We start from the raw sequence: 19,014 nt of genomic DNA, 5'->3' as shown, positions 1-19,014 counted from the left end.
TTAGGGAGTTTGCTGAACCATAGGAAGTCAATATTGTCTAAAAGCATTACCAATACTTCTGCTGCTTGCTGGGCTCTTAGAACATATTTTCGGGTAAATTAGAGGTAAATAACAGCCCAGAACACTGAGAAACAGGACTGGTGGCTGGAAACAAACTTTATGGGACTAGGGGAAACTTGGCCACACCCACTGAGGCAGATGACACACTCTCAGGTAGTAGAACCAGAGTTTCTGCAACACATTCATGTAGACCAGGCATGTCCAAAGTCCGGCCCGGGGGCCAATTGCGGCCCGTGTTCCAGTTTAATACGGCCCCACAGGTAATTTGGCAATATCTATCTTTTATGGCCCCCAACGAATCCATATGTATTGAGATGAATACATTGTAAAATCTCAGTTAATGTCAGTTGGTCTAAATCAGTTATAAATATATTTGGACACAATATGTATACTTGGTGTTATGTTCCTGTTCATATTTTTTTAACTTAAAAGTTGACAGACAACCTTTATTACCAATAATATGTAATGTACTTTACAATGTTCCTGACATATATTTCAGCTTCCTGGATTTTTTTTCATCTGGCCTTCAGATATGAAAGGCAGAGTGATTTAACACCTGTTTAGATTTGTCATCCATGTGACGAAATGAAAAGTATGCTGTTTGCAATAAACTTTGCATAAAATAGTTAATTTGCATTTAATTTTAATGGTTCAAAGAATGTCAGGCAAAATGGTCGGCCCTCACGCATGTTCACTTCATCAAATCTGGCCCTCTTTGAAAAAAGTTTGGGCACCCCTGATGTAGACTCTGACTCCTGACAACTTCCATTGCAAATAGCTCTCTCTGTTCATAGTAATCTCAGCAATTTCCGATGGCTGTGGACAGGGCCATCCTTAGGATTTATGGTGCCCTACGTGAGATTATTAAACTGGTGCCCCTATGCCTAGGTTTGTTGAGCAAAAAACAAAAACAAAACAACAACAAAAAGGAACCCACCAATACATTAAAATCACAATCCTTCACCAAGACCACACCCCTTTGGGGCCCCATCCTCTCTGTTCCCCTCCTCTCCTCACCTGCTATCCCCAGCCATTATACTCTCTCACTGGGCTGAGCCGGAGGTGCAGGCTCTGGGGTGGGAACGAGGGATTTGGGTGTGGGAAATGGTGAGAAGTGCAAGCTCTGGGAGGGAATTTGGGTGCAGGAGAAGGGGATGCTGGCTCGGGGACGGGGTTGCAGGCTGGAGAGTGTTGAGGTCAGGTGGAGGGTTTGGGTGCTGAGAGCAAGCCACAGGCTTGTGGCTGTGAGGGTGCAGGAGTTTGGGCTGGGGTGTATGAGGGGCTCAGGGGCAGGGAGGCTGGGAGTATGATGGGCTCAGGACACACATTTACCATGTGTGGATGGTGCAGGACTGTTGTGGCAGAAGGCTGAGGATGTGGGGATGCAGGAGTCTGGGGATGTAAGAGGCTCAGGACAGGGGGTTCCAGTGTATGATAGACTCAGATTTGGGGTCAGGTGGTGCAGGAGTGTTATGATGCTGCAGTGAGATAGAGATTTGGCCCTAATTGGGGGTATATTGGCCAGGCTTCATTTTTAAATAAAATATGTCAAACTCAAATGGTTTCAACATTGTCTTTATATATGAGAGGGGCAGGGAACCTGTTTTGAGTCAGGGGTCACTGACCCACAGAAAAGTCAGTTGGGGCCACACAAGTGAGATGAAAAAAAGAATACCAAAAACCCCAAGCCTCACTAATGCGGTCCCAAGGATGCTGGCACAGTTGGCAGGGTGCTGGGTCCAGGGACAGGGTGGTGCTGGGTGGCAGGGAGCTAGGTCCGGGGACAGGGTAGTGCTGGGTGCTATGGTGGGTGGCAGGGTGCTGGGGACAGGGTGGCACTGGATTCTGGTGACAGTGTTGGTAGGGGCAGGGTACTTGTGGGGGGTCTGGGCAGGGGAAAGGGACAGCTGGGGCCAGTACCTGGCAATCCTGCAGCATCTCTGGGAAGTGTGCGACTGTACTCCCCCTCCCCAGACAGCTGGCGTGCGAGCTGCCTGCGCAGCAGGGACTGTTGCACCCCAGCAACTTACCTCCGCGATGCCGTCCTGCGGGGTGGTGGGAGGGCACAGGGAGTCCCGGGAAAGCGAAGCTCTGTCCCCCTGGGAGGAGTCGTCAGCACAGCATAGTCTCTCTTGTAAGCCCAGTAATCTCTTCCAGCTCCCTCCTGAGTTCTGCACCCACTACCTCCTGCTCCCCCACCTCCCTACCCTGAGCCCCCCTCATCAGACCCTGTGCCCTGAATTGACCCCTCCTGCCCTCATTCTATCACCCTCTGCCCTGAGCTGCCCCCACAAATCTTCCAGCCCCCTCCCCATCTTGTGCTTAAAAGAAGCACCCAGGATCTTTTTCAGAGGGATAAGGCAACACGCCACATTTATTGAACATACATAGATTAATCAATATTTATCATATGCATAGGACACCTCACACTCATGCATTCTCTCTCTCTCTCTCTCTCTCTCTCTCTCTCTCTCACACACACACACACACACACACACACACACACACACACACACACACGCACACTCCGTCTTGTTGTTACCAAAAGTTACTCCCCCTAACTGCACTGGCCAGGTGAGTGAGATAGGGGAGGGGTGGAGCCAGGCTTCTGTGGACAAGAGGAAAACCCGGGGTCCCTCTGCAAGACATCTCCTATTTATCCCCCTCATGCAGCCAATTAGTCATCACCTGGCCTTTCCTAATGCTGCTTCAGAGAGAGTTCTTCCAAGGGCAGCACTTGCTGCTTGACTCCCAAGGTCTCTGCATGTCCAGTCCTCTTAATGAGCTCACTGTGCAGGTATTGTCTTGGGCAGCGGTCCCCAAAGTGGTGCCCGTGGGCACCATGGCACCCACCGGGCTATTTATGTGCGCCCGCCAAACAATCTGGGCCGGCCCCGCCCCCGGGTGCGTGGCACATGCACGATGCTGGCCCCAGGCTCGGCTCAGAGCCCCTCTCACACTCCCAATCTCTTAGTCCAAGACCTCAACCCTGTGCCCCTGCCTGGTGAAAGGGAGGGAAAATGGGGGGGGGGGGGAGAAGGAGGGAGGGCAGAGTGAGCAGGGGCAGGGCCTCAGAGAAGGGGCACGAAGGAGGCAGATCAAGGGTATTTGGATTTGAGGTAGATCTTACATTGCACTTAAATTCAAAAAGTGATCTTGTGCTTAAAAAGGTTGGAGACTGCTAGTCTAAGGCATCTTCCACTCAAGGCATAGTGTACTGGTCAACCACAGTACAGCTGTTTAGGGTGCAGCAGTTGATACACATCCGAATTTTCCCATTCTTTTTATGGACTACCACAATGGGTGAGGCGTATGGGCTGCGGGATTTGGAAATGATGCCATTTGCAGCCAGCTCCTGAAGATGATGTCGCCCATCTTCCATCTCTGAGAGTGCAATTTTTCTAGATCTCACCCTGAAAGTTTGAGGGTCATGTACGTGCGGCATGATGTTGTGCTCAACTCCTTTTGCACATCCCACTCCCAGCTGCAGACCCTGCTTACACAGTTTACATGAATCCAGTGTCTGCAAGAAACAAGCCTGTTTCTCAGTCAGAACCCGACGATGGGTTACCTGTGGCTCAGGAGGCTGCACACCCACCATGGCTCTAAGTCAGGGAAATGGAGTGCAGCAATTCAGCCTCGCCATATGCTCACTATAAACTTAAAAAACAACAAAAAGACTGGTAGTGCTTTAAAGACTAACAAAACATGTAGATGGTATCATGAGCTTCCGTGGGCTGGGCACGGTCTGACTGAGAAACAGACTGTGCCCACAAAAGCTCATGATACCATCTACATGTTTTGTTAGTCTTTAAAGCGCTGCCAGACTTTTTCTTGTTTTTTAAGTGTATCCTGTACAGACTAACTCGGCTACCGCTCTGAAGCATATGCTCACTGTCAGACCGTATGCTATACCCCTGCTATTGCTATCCTGTGACTGCTGCAACCATTTTACTGAGCACATACTTGGGCAACCACTGTCCCTGGACCCTTCTGTTGCATTCAAGGCTGTAATTGGGGCCTGGGTCTGGGACAGAATCATAGAACCATAGAGCTGGAAGAGACCTCAGAAGGTCAAGTCCAGCTCCCTGCCCTAGGCAGGACCAATCCCAACTAAATCAACCCAGCCAGGGCTTTGTCAAGCCGAGACTTAAACACCTCTAGGGATGGAGCCTCCACTACTTCCCTAGGTAACCCATTCTAGTGCTTCATCACCCTCCTAGGGAAAGAGTTTTTCCTAATATCCAACCTGAACCTCTCCCACTGCAACTTGAGCCCATTGCTCCTTTTTCTGCCGTCCGTCAGAAAGATTAATGTTAGGCGGCTTTTCTCTCTTTTCTTTTGTAAGTGGGGCAGGATCCCACATGTCCCAAGGCAAAATTAACAGCACTGTCTGATTCTCCAGGAACTATGAACTACTGCTGCTCACCTAGGCAGATACTGGCGCTCTGTTATTAACTGCTGTGGAGGTCAGGGTGTAAGGATCATGGTGTCCACGTACATCATCGGAGACTTGAGTAGAGAGGCTGCAGCAATCCTGCAAGCCCAAGGATGCTTGTAAATGCAAAAGCCAAGAGGCCCCATTTCCTGAAATGAAGGAACAATCAACACACAGGCTCTCCCTCCCACGCCCCTTTAGCAGATCGTGCAGCCTAGAAGTGGCATACTGGGGCTTTTGTGCTCAGCATGGAATCCCACGTTTTGTGTGTACTGGCAGCAAGGAGACAGTTTGTTTCTGATGAAGTGATGTCATAGAGGTTACAGACAGGACTTCCCTGTGACCCAGCCAGGACATTCTGACAATCTCTCCATTCACAGCATCAGCACCAACCACATTCCTTCCATCTGGACACTTTCCCACTAAATCAGGCTCAGACCATTAGAGAGCAGCCTGGAAAGCCCTTCCCAGCTTGTCTACATGGAGTAAAAGGGACCGCAGATACACTGACCTCCTTCCCAGCCCCATGCAAAGCCTGAGTAAATGGACTGTGCACAAGAAATCTATTAGGTACCAGGGAAAAATAACTCTTTCCACCATTCAGCACTGAGCAGCTGCTCACCTGGCCTGTCATAGTATGCCATGGAGCCCTTTTGCATCCCTTACATGAAGAGAGAAGGGATGTGTGTCTGGCCAGTGCTCTGTATCCCCTCACTGGTCACTAAACCTTTCCTGTGTGGAGTTCCCCTATGTGGTCTTCCCTCTGTGACTGCTGGCCTGCAGAGAAAGCACAATGACCCTGATGGTTATGGCTAGCATATGTGGGGAAGAAGGGAGCATTCCCAACGTAGCTGTTTCATTCTTAACCTTCTCCCCCCTCCTCCTCTCAAAGTAGACTGTGAAGTGCTAGAAAGGGATCAAACTGGGCAACGAAATGATAGATGCAATTCAATGTTGATAGATGCAAAGTAATGCACATTGGAAAACATCATCCCAACGATATATACAAAATAATGGGGTCTGAATTAGCGCTTATCACTCAAGAGAGAGATCTTGGAGTCAGTGTGGATAGTTCTTTGAAAACATCCACTCAATGTGCAGTGAGTAGTCCTATGGCACCTCAGAGATTAACCAAAATATATAGAATCATATATATTTGGAGTGGAAAGAACAGAAACCAAGAGATAAATATAAATATAAACAGCAAAAGTACCCATGTTAATGAGGCTAACTAAGTGGGCCGGATGTGTCCCATACATGGCCTTTGATCTGGAAATGCAGATGTTAAGGGCAGGAGAAACTGGTTTTTGTAGAAACCTATACATGAATTCCAGTTCTGGGCTTGAACAAAGACGTTAACTGGTTGGTGCATTACTGGTTGTTCATTCCCACTGGGGCACCTGGCACTGGCCACTCTTGGAAGACAGGACGCTGGGCTAGACCCAGTACAGCAACACACACGTCCAACAGCAGCATTCCCTGGCCCCGGCAATATGCAATCACTGTGTGGTGTCTGGACACCTCATTTCCTTCACCAACCTTCCTATCATTAAGCATCCTCTCCTGTCTTAAAAAGATCCTGAGTTCACTAGGCACCTGCTAAACCTCAGCAATGCAGGCTCTCCCCAGGGCCAGAAATACTGGTACATACCAAGCACATGTGCTAAATAATAACCGGTCTACCCACCCTCTCTCTTCCCAGAGAGTCTTCGCTTATTAATAAACGCTCAGTGTGGCCGGGTCTCCCAGGAAGCGGGATGGCCTAGTGGTTAGGTCCTGGAGTTAACTAGTGGGAAAAGGGTACAGGCCCTCCCGCTGGGGCTCTGGGCCTATGAATTCCGGCCTCTTATCTGAGTCTGGTTCATAAGCCATACCCCAAGAGTCCAAGTTCCCCCCCTCTGTGAGGGTTACTTGTAGGTTCCCCTCTTTGTGCCAAGGGGAGGGATTGGAGGCTTACATGCTGCTGTGACTGACCCAGTAGATGGCTCTGGTTTAGGTCCTGCAGAGAGCAGAACCAGCTCCTGTCTCTTTGCTGGTCAGCCCGAGCCAGGTTCCTCTCTTATGCTCCCTCTAGGCCTGCACTGACAGGCCCTCCTCTCACTCAGATACCCAAAACACCTCAGGTAACAAAATACAAAGCTTAGAAGCCTGTGCCAAAGAGTACAGAGATGGAATTGCATGAGGTCTGTGGGTTCAGAGGAGAGTCCTAGAGAGATTTCTTAATACAGTTTTTGTCTTTATGTTTCATTTCCCATGAAGACAGGAAATTGTAGCAATCTCGTTGCAGAACTACAAACAGGGTGGGAGGCTGCCCAAGCCTGTGGAGAGCATGTCCTGTGGGTAAAGTCATTTTCTGTTCTGAATAGTGTGTGTTCAGGGGGAGGGATCCAGAGGTGAGCCACAAAGATGATCAAAGGGATGCAACACAAGAAATGAGAAAAAGATGAAGCAACTAGGTATGTTTAAGTTTGGAAAACAAGAGATTAAGGAGGGACATGATAGCAGTCTCCAAATACTTGAAAGGCTGCCATAAAAAAGATGGAGAAAAATGGTTCTTTCTTGCCACAAAGAGCAGGATTGCGGCAAGTGGTTCAAACTACAGCACAGCCAATTTAGATTAAATTAGGGATGTTAAAATGCGGTTAATTGACTAGTTGAGTAATCAATGGAATTTCCATCGACTACTCGACTAGTTGATAAGCACGTCCACATTCCTCCTTTGAAATGTACAAAAGCCCCAGCGGAGGAGGAATGCAGAACTGCGCATACAGCCCAGGGCCAGTGGGAAGTCTTGCTGACTCTGGGCTGCATGCGGGTGCCTGCTTTGAAATGTACAAGAGACCCCAGCAGGGGCTCTTGTGCATTTCAAAGCCATGGAGCCTGGGGTTAGTGGGGGACTCAGAGTCCCACGCTGACTCCAGGCTCCATGCTGTGCTGCATGCCACACAGAGCCTGTGCGGCATTTCAGCGGAACCCGGGACCAGCTGGGGATTCCTCAGCTGACACCGGGGAAAATGCTGCGTAGAGCCTGGGATCAGCTGGGGAGTCCCCTGCTGACCCCGGGCTCCATGGCTGCCCCTTTGAAATGTGCAGAGGCAGAATTTCAAAGGATAGCCGCCGCACAGCTGATCCCAGGTTCAGCTGTGCGGCACTGCCCCTTTGAAACGGCAATAGTCAAGAGACTATTTCTGCAGAACCCGGGTTCTGGGGAAATGACACGTGGAACCTGGAGTCAGCTAGAGAGTCCCCAGCTGACGCCGGGCTCCACAACCCTTCGGGCATTTTAAAGGGGCAGCGCTGCTGCACAGCTGAGCCGCGGATCAGCTGTGAGGCAGCTGCCCCTTTGAAATGCTGCCTTGGGGTTTCAAAGTGGCAGCACCACATAGCTGATCCCTGGCTCAGGTGCGCGGCACTGCAGCTTTGAAGTACCCCTTTCCCTCCCCCTGCCTTTGCTGCCTCTATCTTATAGAGGCAGCAAGGGAGGGGGGAGAGACTCCACTAGTCGACCAGTCAACAGACCATCCAATAAGCAAATGCTTATTGGATAGTCGACTAGTCAACTAGTCTTTAACATCCCTAGATTAAATCTCAGAAAAAACTTCCTATCGGTAAGAACAGTAGGACAATGGAACAAACTGTCTAAGGAAAGCTTCAGAGGGGCAGCCGAGTTAGCCTGTACAGGATAAACTTAAAAAAACAACAAATAGAATGGTAGCACTTTAAAGACTAACAAAACATGTAGATGGTATGAGCTTTCATGGGCAAAGCCCACTTCTTCAGATGATCAGAGTTTGTATGTCCAGAACCAAAATAAATAGGGGAGAAGTGGAGAGGAAAGGTAATGGGGGGGGGGGAGAAAAGGAGGCAGTGGATATATAAATATCAAAGGGAAACCCGAGCTGGTATGTAACAGGCAAAAATGATAGTTTATAAGCATCTAAAAACTGGATTGTTAAAAGGAGCAGATAAGGACCATTAGTTAGCAATTAGAGAGGAAGAGTACTAACACCAGAATTTACACAAAGAACCATTGGCACCTTCATTGTTTGGTTGGCTGATAATGTCCCGGCCATTCAGTATCTTGATTCAAACCATTGGCATGTGAATTAAACTTGTGAATGAATTGTAGTTCCAACCCTTTCCTGTGTATTTGGCTTATAGAATTGGTCTGTAAGAAAACAGCAACTTGAAGATCTCTTAATGAGTGACCAAGCAAATTAAAGTATTCACCAACAGGTTTCTGTCGTGTTCCCTTTACGTATATCTGATTTGCGTCCATTGATTCTTTCCTATAGGGTCTGTCCAGTTTGTCCAATATATATTGCAGTGGGGCACTGCTGGCATTTGATGGCATAGATCACATTACTGGATGTGCAGTTAAATGAGCCTCTGATTTGGTGGCTTATGTGGTTGGCACCAGTGATGAATTCGCTTGTACAGATATGTGGGCAGAGTTGGTAACAAAGCTGATTGCAGGGCTGGATTCGTAGATGCTTATGATGTAGCTGTGTGACGTGGTTACTGGAAAAAAATTGTTTCAGGTTGGGGGGTTGTCTGTAAGCGAGAATATATCTTACCTCCAAGACCTCTGAGAGGGAGGGATCATTTTCCAAGATAGGTTGTAGATTGTGGATAATACATTGGAGGGGTTTAAGTTGTGGACTGTAGGTAATGACAAGTGGAATTCTGTTGTTTTCTTTTTTGGGTCTGTCTTGAAGTAACTCATGTCTGGGTACTTTTTTGGCTCTAAGGGAAGTTATGGAATCTCCTTCACTGGAGGTTTTCAAAGACACTGGATCACCACCTATCTTGGATGGGCTAGGCCAGCAGTTTTCAACTTTTTTGCATTTGTGGAGCCATAAAAATATTTCAAATGTAACTGCAGACCCCTTCTGAAATTCAACCTGTGGTCTGCAGACCCCTACCACAGAAGTCTTACACTAAAATCGACTAACCAGAATTCAACTATAAATGTTGCACATACTCAGCATAGGATGGGACACAGGGAACTCAACTGCTGAGATAAAGCTGACAGGAAGAACTAAACCTGGGATCTCTGGAGCTTAGTGCATAAGCCTCTACCGCTTGAGTGAAAAGCCAAGTGGCTCTTGGCTAAGGCTGTAGAGCAGACTCAGTCTTTCTCTCTGTAAGTGGTCTAAGTGCCACTCCATGCGACAGTGCACCCCACCCAATAAGTGTGTGGGTTACACTGACTTCTATGGTAACACCAGCACTTCTGGGTTTTGAAAAAGGGAATGCTTTTTCTGGCATCTGAAACGTTATTTTCATAGTCACCTTTCATGGACCCCTTAGACATAGTCTGCAGACCCCCGGTGGTCCACGAACCACAGGTTGAAAACCCCTGGTTTAGACTCAACAAATGCTGCATCTTGACAAGGGGATTAAACTAGATGTAGTCCAGGGGTGGCCTACCTACACTGGAGAAGGAGCCAGAATTTACCAAAGCACATTGCCAAAGAGCAACAATAATATGTCACCAGCCCTGATCATTTCCTCACCACCACTCTCAGCACATCTCGCCCATTGGCAGCCCCACTGGTCAGGGCCTCCTCCTTTTCCTCCTGCCCATTGTGATCAGCTCTCTTAGTGGGAGACACGGGAAGAGGGAAGCATGGGTATGCCAGACTCAGTGGAGAGGAAGTGGCAGGATCCTAGGGGGAAAAGAATGGAGGGGGACAGCACCTAGAGCAGAGATGGGAGTTGAACAGTGAGCAACCTCTGGCCCAGTAGAATGTTAGCATCTGCAGCTGCAGCCCTAGATTCGGTACCTACGCAAGGAGCCACATATTAACTTCAGAAGAGCTGCGTGCGGCTCTGGAGCCACAGGTTGGCCACCCCTGATATAGTTCATTCCAGCCTCCTGGTTTTGATTCTACTTCCCTGTCACAGAATACAGCTGCCTCTAAGGGCTGCATCTGAGCTCATTACTCTTTAAAGTCTAAACATGACCACCTAGAGATCAGCTTCACAATTAAGAGTCCCTAGAATTGTAGAGAAGAGTTCAACTCATGGCACTCATAAATGCCATACTCTGTTCCCTGTGCTGGTTCCATTTTCACTACAAATAACAGGAAACAAGTGGTGTTGTGGTATTTGTAATGGAGAACAAGTGGAAAGAGCCAGGCACAAAAGCCCATTGTAGGGTAGTGGAATTAGGGTAATATCGGAGTTAGAAGGCAGGAGCCACATTAAAAACTAAGAAAATGATGTAAAAGTAGATTTTGGGAAATAGCAAAAAAAACCAAAAAACAAGATGTAACTTCAAAATTCTTTCCATCTTCATGAATAGAGTTTAGAAGCATCCTGTGAGGGTTAGCGGGGAGGATCATCTGAAGTAGAGGACGTCAGTTCCCTGAGTGGCGTGTTCTTCTGAAGGATGTTATGAGTCTCTGAAGTACAAGTGACACACTATGGTGATAGACACTACAGAAGACTGTAAGTCAGTGGTCTCCAAACTTTTTAACCACAAGATCACTTTTTCAATTTAAGTGCAATGTAAGATCTGCCTCAAACCCAAATACCCTTGCCCCACTTCTTTCCCGCCCCTTCTTTGAGGCCCCACCCCTGCTCCACCCCTTCTCCGAGGCCTCACCCTGCTCACTCCATCCCCCTTCCTCCCTGAACCTCATTTGCTTTCACCAGGCTGGGGTAGAGGATTGGGGCACAGGCTCTGATCTTGGGCCAAGGAGTTTGGAGTGTGGGAGAGGCTCCGGGCTTAGCCCAGGGTAGGGGTACAGGAGGGGTTTCAGGGTGCAAGCTCTGGAAAGGAGTTTGAGTGCAGGGGGACTCACATCTGGGGCAGGAGATTGGGTGCAGAAGGAGGTCCAGGGCTGGGACAAAGGTTCAGGAAGCAGGCTCTGGCTGGGCACCATTTAACTGAGATGGCTTCTGGGTGGTGGAGCAGTGAAGTTAAGGCAGCTTGCTCCTGCCCTGGCCTTGCACCACTCCTGAAAGCAGCTGGCATGCACAGCAATGGCTCCATGGCATCATATGCAGCCCCCCATCAACAGGCACTGAGCCCACAGCTTCTACTGGCCACAGTTCCCCATTATTGATCAGTGGTGTCTTCAGGCAAGGACAGCATGTGGAGACCCCCTGCTCTGCCTTTGTCTGGGGCTGCAGGGATTTGCTAGCTACTTCCAGGAGCAGCAATCACCACAGGGATAATTACTCCAGCAATGACAAGTTAGGCATTTTAGAACTCACTACTCAACTAAATAAATTTACGTGTAAGAGAGGCAATTCTCGATTTAGTCCTGAGTGGAGTGCAGGATCAGGTCCAGGATATAACCGTTACAGGACTGCTTGGGAATAGTGACCATAATATAATAACATTCCTGTGGTGGGAAGAACACCTCAGCAGTCCAGCACCCTGGCATTTAATTTCAAAAAGGGGAATTACACAAAAATGAGGAGGTTAGTTAAACAGAAATTAAAAGGCACAGTGACTAGAGCCAAATCCCTGAAAGCTGCATGGAAACTTTTTAAAGACACCATAATAGAGGCCCAACTTAAATGTATACCCCCAAATTAAAAAACATAGCAAGAGACCTAAAAAAGAGTCACCATGGTTTAACCACCATGTAAAAGAAGCAGTGAGGGACAAAAAGGTATCTTTTAAGAAGTGGAAGTCCAATCCTAGTGAGATCAATAGAAAGGAACATAAACACTGTCAAAAGAAGTGTAAACATGTAATAAGAAAAGCAAAAAAAGATTGAGGAAAAGCTAGCCAAAAACTCAAAAAGAAATAACAAAATGTTTTTTAAGTACATTAGAAGCAGGAAGCCTGCTAAAAAGCCTGTGGGTCCCCTAGATGATCAAGCTATAAAAGGAGCAATCAAGGACGATAAAGCCATTGCGGAGAAACTAAATGATTTCTTTGCTTCAGTCTTCATGGCTGAGGACGTTGGGGAGATTCCTGAATCTCCTTTGTGGGTGATGAATCTGAGGAACTGTCCCGGATTGAAGTGTCATTAGAGGAGGTTTTGGAACAAATAGAAAAACTTAATGTTAACAAATCTCCGGGACCGGATGGCATTCATCCAAGGGTTCTAAAAGAACTTAAATGGGAAATTGCAGAGCTATTATCTGTGGTTTGTAACCTATCCTTTAAATCGGCTTCCGTACCTAATGACTGGAAGGTAACCAATGTGACACCAATATTTAAAAAGGGCTCTAGAGGCGATCCTGGCAATTACAGACCGGTAAGTCTAACTTCAGTACCGGGCAAATTAGTTGAAACAATAGTAAAGAATAAAATTGTGAAGCATGTAGAAGAACATAATTATTGGACAAAAGTCAACATGGTTTCTGTAAAGGGAAATCCTGTCTTACTAATCTGTTAAGAGTTCTTTGAAGGGGTTAACAAACATGCGGACAAGGGGGATCCAGTAGATATAGTATACTTGGATGTTCAGAAAGCCTTTGACAAGGTCCCTCACCAAAGGCTCTTGTGTAAATTACATGGCCATGGGATAAGAGGGAAGGTCCTTTCTTGGATTGAGAACTGGTTAAAAGACAGGAAACAAAGGGTAGGAATAAATGGTAAATTTTCAGATTGGAGAGGGGTAACTAGTGGTGTACCCCAAGGGTCAGTCCTGAGACCAATCCTTTTCAACTTATTCATAAATGATCAGGAGAAAGGGGTAAGCAGTGAGGTAGTAAAGTTTACGGATGATACCAAACTATTTAGGATAGTCAAGACAGAAGCAGACTGAGGAACTCCAAGAAGATCTCACCAAACTGAGTGATTGGGCAACAAAGTGGCAAATGAAATTTAATGTGGATAAGTGTAAAATAATGCACATCGGGAAAAATAACCCCAACTATACGTACAGTATGATGGGGGCTAATTTGGCTACGACAAATCAGGAAAGAGATCTTGGAGTTATCGTGGACAGTTCTCTGAAAACTTCCACACAGAGTGCAGCGGCGGTCAAAAAAGCAAATAGAATGCTAGGAATTATTAGGAAAGGGATAGAAAATAAGACCCAGAATATCTTACTGCCCCTGTATAAAACTATGGTACGCCCACATCTTGAATACTGTGTACAGATGTGGTTTTCTCACCTCAAAAAAGATATTTTGGCTTTGGAAAGGGTTTAGAAAAGGGCAACTAAAATGATTAGGGGTTTGGAACGGGTCCCATATGAGGAGAGGTTAAAGCAACTGGGACTTTTCAGTTTAGAAAAGAGGAGACTGAGGGGGGATATGATAGAGGTCTATAAAATCATGAGTGGTGTGGAGAGGGCTGATAAAGAAAAGTTATTTATTAGTTCCCATAATAGAAGAACTAGAGGACACCAAATGAAATTAATGGGTAGCAGGTTTAAAACTAATAAAAGAAAGTTCTTCTTCACACAGCGTGTAGTCAACCTGTGGAACTCCTTGCCAGAGGAGGTGGTGAAGGCAAGGACTATAATAGAGTTTAAAGAGAAGCTGGATAAATTCATGGAGGTTAGGTCCATAAAAGGCTATTAGCCAGGGGATAAAATGGTGTCTCTGGCCTCTGTTTGTCAGAGGCTGGAGAGGGATGGCAGGAGACAAATCGCTTGATCATTGTCTTCGGTCCACCCTCTCTGGGGCACCTGGTGCTGGCCACTGTCGGTAGACAGGATACTGGGCTAGATGGACCTTTGGTCTGACCCAGTACGGCCGTTCTTATGTTCTTATGTTCTCAGAGAGAAATGAAAGTTATGAAATGCACAGACCAATCAAAACCAAAAACCAACCCACTCTGCAAGCTGTAAAAGTAGTAACAACATTATCCGTGTATGTGTTGGGTCGGGGAATGAGAGTAAAGGACAGTGCGTGTATGTGAGAATGACAGACACACACAGTGTGTGAGAGTGACACAGATTTGCATTGCCAAGCTTCCGCCATCCCTTCTCTCTGTGTGGTGATAGGATACAGAAGTGGGGGGAGGAGGGACACCCTGACATCAATGCCCCGCTCTTTTCCCTCCAACATCCTGCTCAGCAAGCTGCAAGGCAGAGGGCAGAAGCAACATGACAGTGTGTGGACAGGCAACTGAAGTGCCAGCGCTTGATAGCTTCCTGGCCAAACTTGTCAGGATCATATGTCAGATGCTCCAAGATCTACAAGTAGGTCCCAAAATACTGGTTGGTGACCATTGCTGTAAGTTATAGAAAGAGTTTGGCTCACATCAAACCCCAGACACACAAGGAACATGGATTGAGAGGCTGAGATCTGGCCTTCAGTATATCAGGTGTTTTACATACAAAATATTAAGACATAGCCCCAGACTGAAAGAGCAGCAGAGATGGGAGGTGCATATGCAGCACACTACTTTGTTAAATGTAAACTACTAAAAAATAAAGTTGAAAAAAAGAGATTTGACAAGGTAAGAAAACTTTCTGTGCTCATTTCCTTTAAATCAAGATGGTCAAAAGTTGCAGTTTTCTTCTGCATAGAAAAGTTTCAAAGCTGTATTAAATCACTGTTCAATTGTAAACATTTGAAAGAACTATCATAACATTTATATCAGAGTTACAAACAATTTCCATTGGCAAAGTGCTCATAACTATAAAGTTGTACTGGATAAACAGATATGGGGAAAAGGAGTAAGTCAGTTTGTTACTAAATGTGATGACAATAACTCACTAATGCTCATTTGTCTTTTAAATTTTGCATGGGGCTTTCCTAGAGAGTGCCTGAAGCAGTGATTCCTCTAATGTAAATGTCCATGTGTGGAATGAATTTTGCTATATGCACCAATATGGAGATGAAGTGCACCATATTGGTGCACATAACAAAATTCATTCTGCACATGGACAATCTGTGGCTGGGGTGGGGCTGAGAGGTTTAGAGTGTGAAAGGGGACTCAGGGTTACAGGGTAGGGATGTTAAATATAGATTAATGGGCTAATTGAATAGTCGATGCAATTTGCGCCTTCACTTTTGAAGTGTAGCAACAGCCCCTTGATTTCTGACTAGCAGAAGCTGGGGGAGAGAGGGACAGGTGGAGCCTCTGGATGAGGGTAGCACGTGGACAAAGATTCCTCATGCTTGTGGTGACGGTGCCAGCAGGGGCTGGGGGAGGGGAAGAAGGAAGGAACAGCAGCATGAGCAGCCCCCTGCCCCTGCCAGGAAGGCCTGGCTCAGAGCACAAGGGCTTTATGGGCTGCAGCCCAGGGCCCTGGGCTAAGGGCTGTCTCAGCTGCAGCCTCTAAAGCCCCTTTCTTAATTTGGCCCTGCTGCGGGAGATAGGGGGTAGAATGAGTAGATGGTGTGAAGACCAGGACTTTAACAGGGTTCAAAGAAGAACTAGATACATTCATGGAGGTTCAGTCCATCAATACTTAATAGTCAGAATGGATAGGAATGGTGTCCCTGCTTGTTAGGGGCAGGAAACAGGAGACGGGAGGGATCACTTGAGGATTCCCTGTTCTGTTCACTCCCTCTGGTCAATGCGGACAGAGATGGGCCTTTGGTCTGACCAAGTATGGCCGTTCTTATGTGGAGGAGCATGTCTCTCCCCTAGCCATGGCAGCTCTCTGCTGGTCTGTGCTGTGGCAACCCGGAGCCCCTGCACAGGGCTTATTAGGCAGCTGTGCACTGCACGACTTAAAGAGCACCCTGCTCTGGAGCCCCTTGTGATCCTGAGCCAGCAGAATGGTCCACAAGGAGCAGTAAAAAGCCAAAGAAGGTTGGAGTAATTTTGAAGATGCTCTAACTTATGCTGGGACCAAACTGGATATGGCTTTGAACCATCTTTTCCCATCACACAGGTCCAGAACCAAGTGTAGTGTCCATGGACTGAAAGCTCCTGGTTTTGCATTTCCACCTACAACCCAACAAGCCATTTGCATCCCTCTGGGACTAGCCAGGTCGCAGACCCCAAAACACAGTTTGAAAGCTGGGGATCAGGCAGCCTCAGACAAGGGGATCTGTCTACAGGTCAGAGACATAGTCACAGGTGTGTCTGAGAGGCCCATCCACTTTGCACCTAGGCCTACCCCCCTCCAGCTACCCGCTGAGTGGGCCAGCCGGGGAAAGAGGTAGAATGCCGAGGCTCACCCTGCTCCACCTGGCAAGGCAGCAGGGAGTGGGGCCAGCGTGACGGTGCTTGCCTTGTTCTGCCCCAGCACTCCAGCCTGAGACAGGCTGATGGTTGCACCTGCTCTGCCCTGTGCTCCAGTCAAGGACTAGGGCCAGCACTTGCTACTCTCTGCCCTAGTACTCCAGCCAGGGAGTGGGGCTGGGACTTATTCCCCAATCCTTTTGTTCCACATTTTTGCCCCCCACCCAAAATCGGGGCCTACCCAAGTAGGCTCTTCTGGCTACGGCACAGCTACAGAGTGAACTTTCAAATCAGAGACTAATGTAGAGTCCTGATCACAATGCAAGACCTTCCTCTTTGATAAAGGTTCTCTAACCAGACCCGGAGGAGGAGAACAAAGGCCAAGCAAACAAACATCTTACCCCAAGCTAAAACGAAAAGCGTCTTGTAGCATTAAAGACTAATACACTTATTAGGGTAATAGAGCATCAGCTACAACTCACTTCTCTTTGAAACTTACCCCACACTGTTTCCCAAATAAAGGAACAGAGCTGAAAATTCCTTGATGAACACCAGTACAAAATCCTCAAAATAGAAATACAGGAGTACAAAATGCTGCTTTCCTAATTAATTAAAATTGGATAAAAGCGTTGTTAAATGGACTGAAAACCATAGGATGGTGATAAACTTAAGACAACATACTGAGATGACAGGTAATGCAGAAATTAATATCAGAGCAGCTCTTAGTTAACATCTTTATGAAAAATTAAAGTACTTGTTAATAAATTTGGAAAATTGCACAGTACTTTGTCTGGACTAGTTGTACATCCCACTAAGGACATAAAACAGAACTGCAAAATTTAGAGTTATGGGCAAGAAACAAAGTGAGAATCAACTTGGAAAAATGCAGGTTCTAAACATGAGAGAAAAAAGCCCAACCCTCAGATACTCCAAAGAGGGAGAAACCTAGGGATCGGGAATTTTCCCCCTCACTCTTCTCTTCTGTAGACTAAATAAGACCAAATCCCTCAGCTTCTCCTCATAAGTCATGTGCTCCAACTCCCTAAGCATTTTGGTTGCACTCTGCTGGACTTTCTCCAATGCATCCACATCGCTTCTGTAATGGGGACCCAGAAATGGATGCTATATTCCAAATGTGGCCTCACCAGTGCCAAATAAAGGGGAATAACAACTTCTCCAGATCTGCTGGCAATGCTCCTCCTAAAACACCCTAATATGCCATTAGCCTTCTTGGCTACAAGGACACACTGGTGACTCATATCCAGCTTCTCATCCACTGTAACCCCCAGGTCATTTTCTGCCAAACTGCTACTTAGCCAGTCAGTCCCCAGCCTGTACCAATGCTTGGGATTCTTCTGTCCCACGGGCAGGACTCTGCACTTGTCCTCGCTGAACCTCATCAGATTTCTCTTGGCCCAATCCTCCAATTTGTCTAGCTCACTCTGGACCCTATCCCTGCCCTCCAATGTATCTACCTCTCCCCCTATATTAGTGTCATCTGTAAACTTGCTGAGGGTGCAATCCATCCTCTCATCCAGGTCATTAATAAAGATGTTAAACAAAACTGGCCCTAGAACCGATCCTTGGGGCACTCTGCTTGAAACCAACCACCAACCAAACATCGAGCTGTTGATCACTCCCTGTCGGGCTCAACAATCTAGCCAGGTTTCTACCCACCTTACAGTTCATTTATCCAATCCATACTTCCTTAACGTGCTGGCAAGAATATTGTGGGAGACCGTATCAAAACCACTGGCAAGAATCCTGTGGGAAACCATATTAAAAGCTTTGCTAAAGTCAAAGTGTATCACATCCACTGACTTCTCCATGTCCACAGAGCCAGTTACTTCATCATAGAAGCTGGCAAGAATACTGTGGGAAACCCTATCAAAACCACTGGTAAGAATACTGTGGGAGACTACTATCACTTTATACCCCATTGCATGACACTGGCCACTCCGTTAACAGTCATTACAAAGGCACTAGTGATGAAAACAGTTCTGTGGATTCCTGAGTGTCAAAAACCTTTCCAGCAAATAAAGAACATCTTAGGGTAACAAACTTTGATCTGATCTCGACTTTTCATTACCATTCATCTGGCACTTGGATGAATCTGAAGCGTGCTTAGGAGTTGTACTTCCACAAAACTTCCAAAGAATAGAACAGTTGGTTCTTTATTTGAGGAAACTCCAGCAACAGGAAACCAAATTTTCTACAGCAGAGAGAATGCTTGGTCATATATCGGGCAGGAGTGGCATGGGGATAATTCTAGGTGGTTTGTTCAAGCTTGTCTTAGATGACGTCCTCTTAAAAGGAATACAGACAACTAAGTTCCCTGTAAGCTGTCCCACTAGGCAGCAGTATATTAAGTGCCACCCAGGTGCTAGGAACGCAGCCCTGGCAGACCTAATCAAGACCAAGTCTGGACCTGTTGCAGTCCAACACCCTGATT

The 19,014-nt window shown here is 46.9% G+C and overlaps 1 protein-coding gene across 7 annotated transcripts in view; it reads right to left on the bottom strand.

Annotated features, from left to right (window-relative positions):
* ENTPD1 (ectonucleoside triphosphate diphosphohydrolase 1) overlaps nucleotides 1–19,014 on the bottom strand; it is an 80,197-nt gene that overhangs the window by 49,123 nt on the left and 12,060 nt on the right. The window contains exon 1 of one of the 7 annotated variants that reach the window (XM_025182984.2): nucleotides 4,490–5,092. The exons of 5 other annotated variants lie outside the window; for them this stretch is intronic. The gene's annotated coding sequence lies outside the window, so the exon portion shown is untranslated. Of the gene's footprint in view, nucleotides 1–4,489; nucleotides 5,093–19,014 lie in introns of those variants that run through there. One more of the 7 variants, XM_025182982.2, reaches the window with a different exon arrangement.

This window comes from Pelodiscus sinensis, chromosome 8, assembly GCF_049634645.1.
Source record: "Pelodiscus sinensis isolate JC-2024 chromosome 8, ASM4963464v1, whole genome shotgun sequence".
NCBI lineage: Eukaryota > Metazoa > Chordata > Testudines > Trionychidae > Pelodiscus > Pelodiscus sinensis.
The sequence above is the reverse complement of the archived record's forward strand: the minus strand, read 5'-3'. Positions and strand labels throughout refer to the sequence as shown.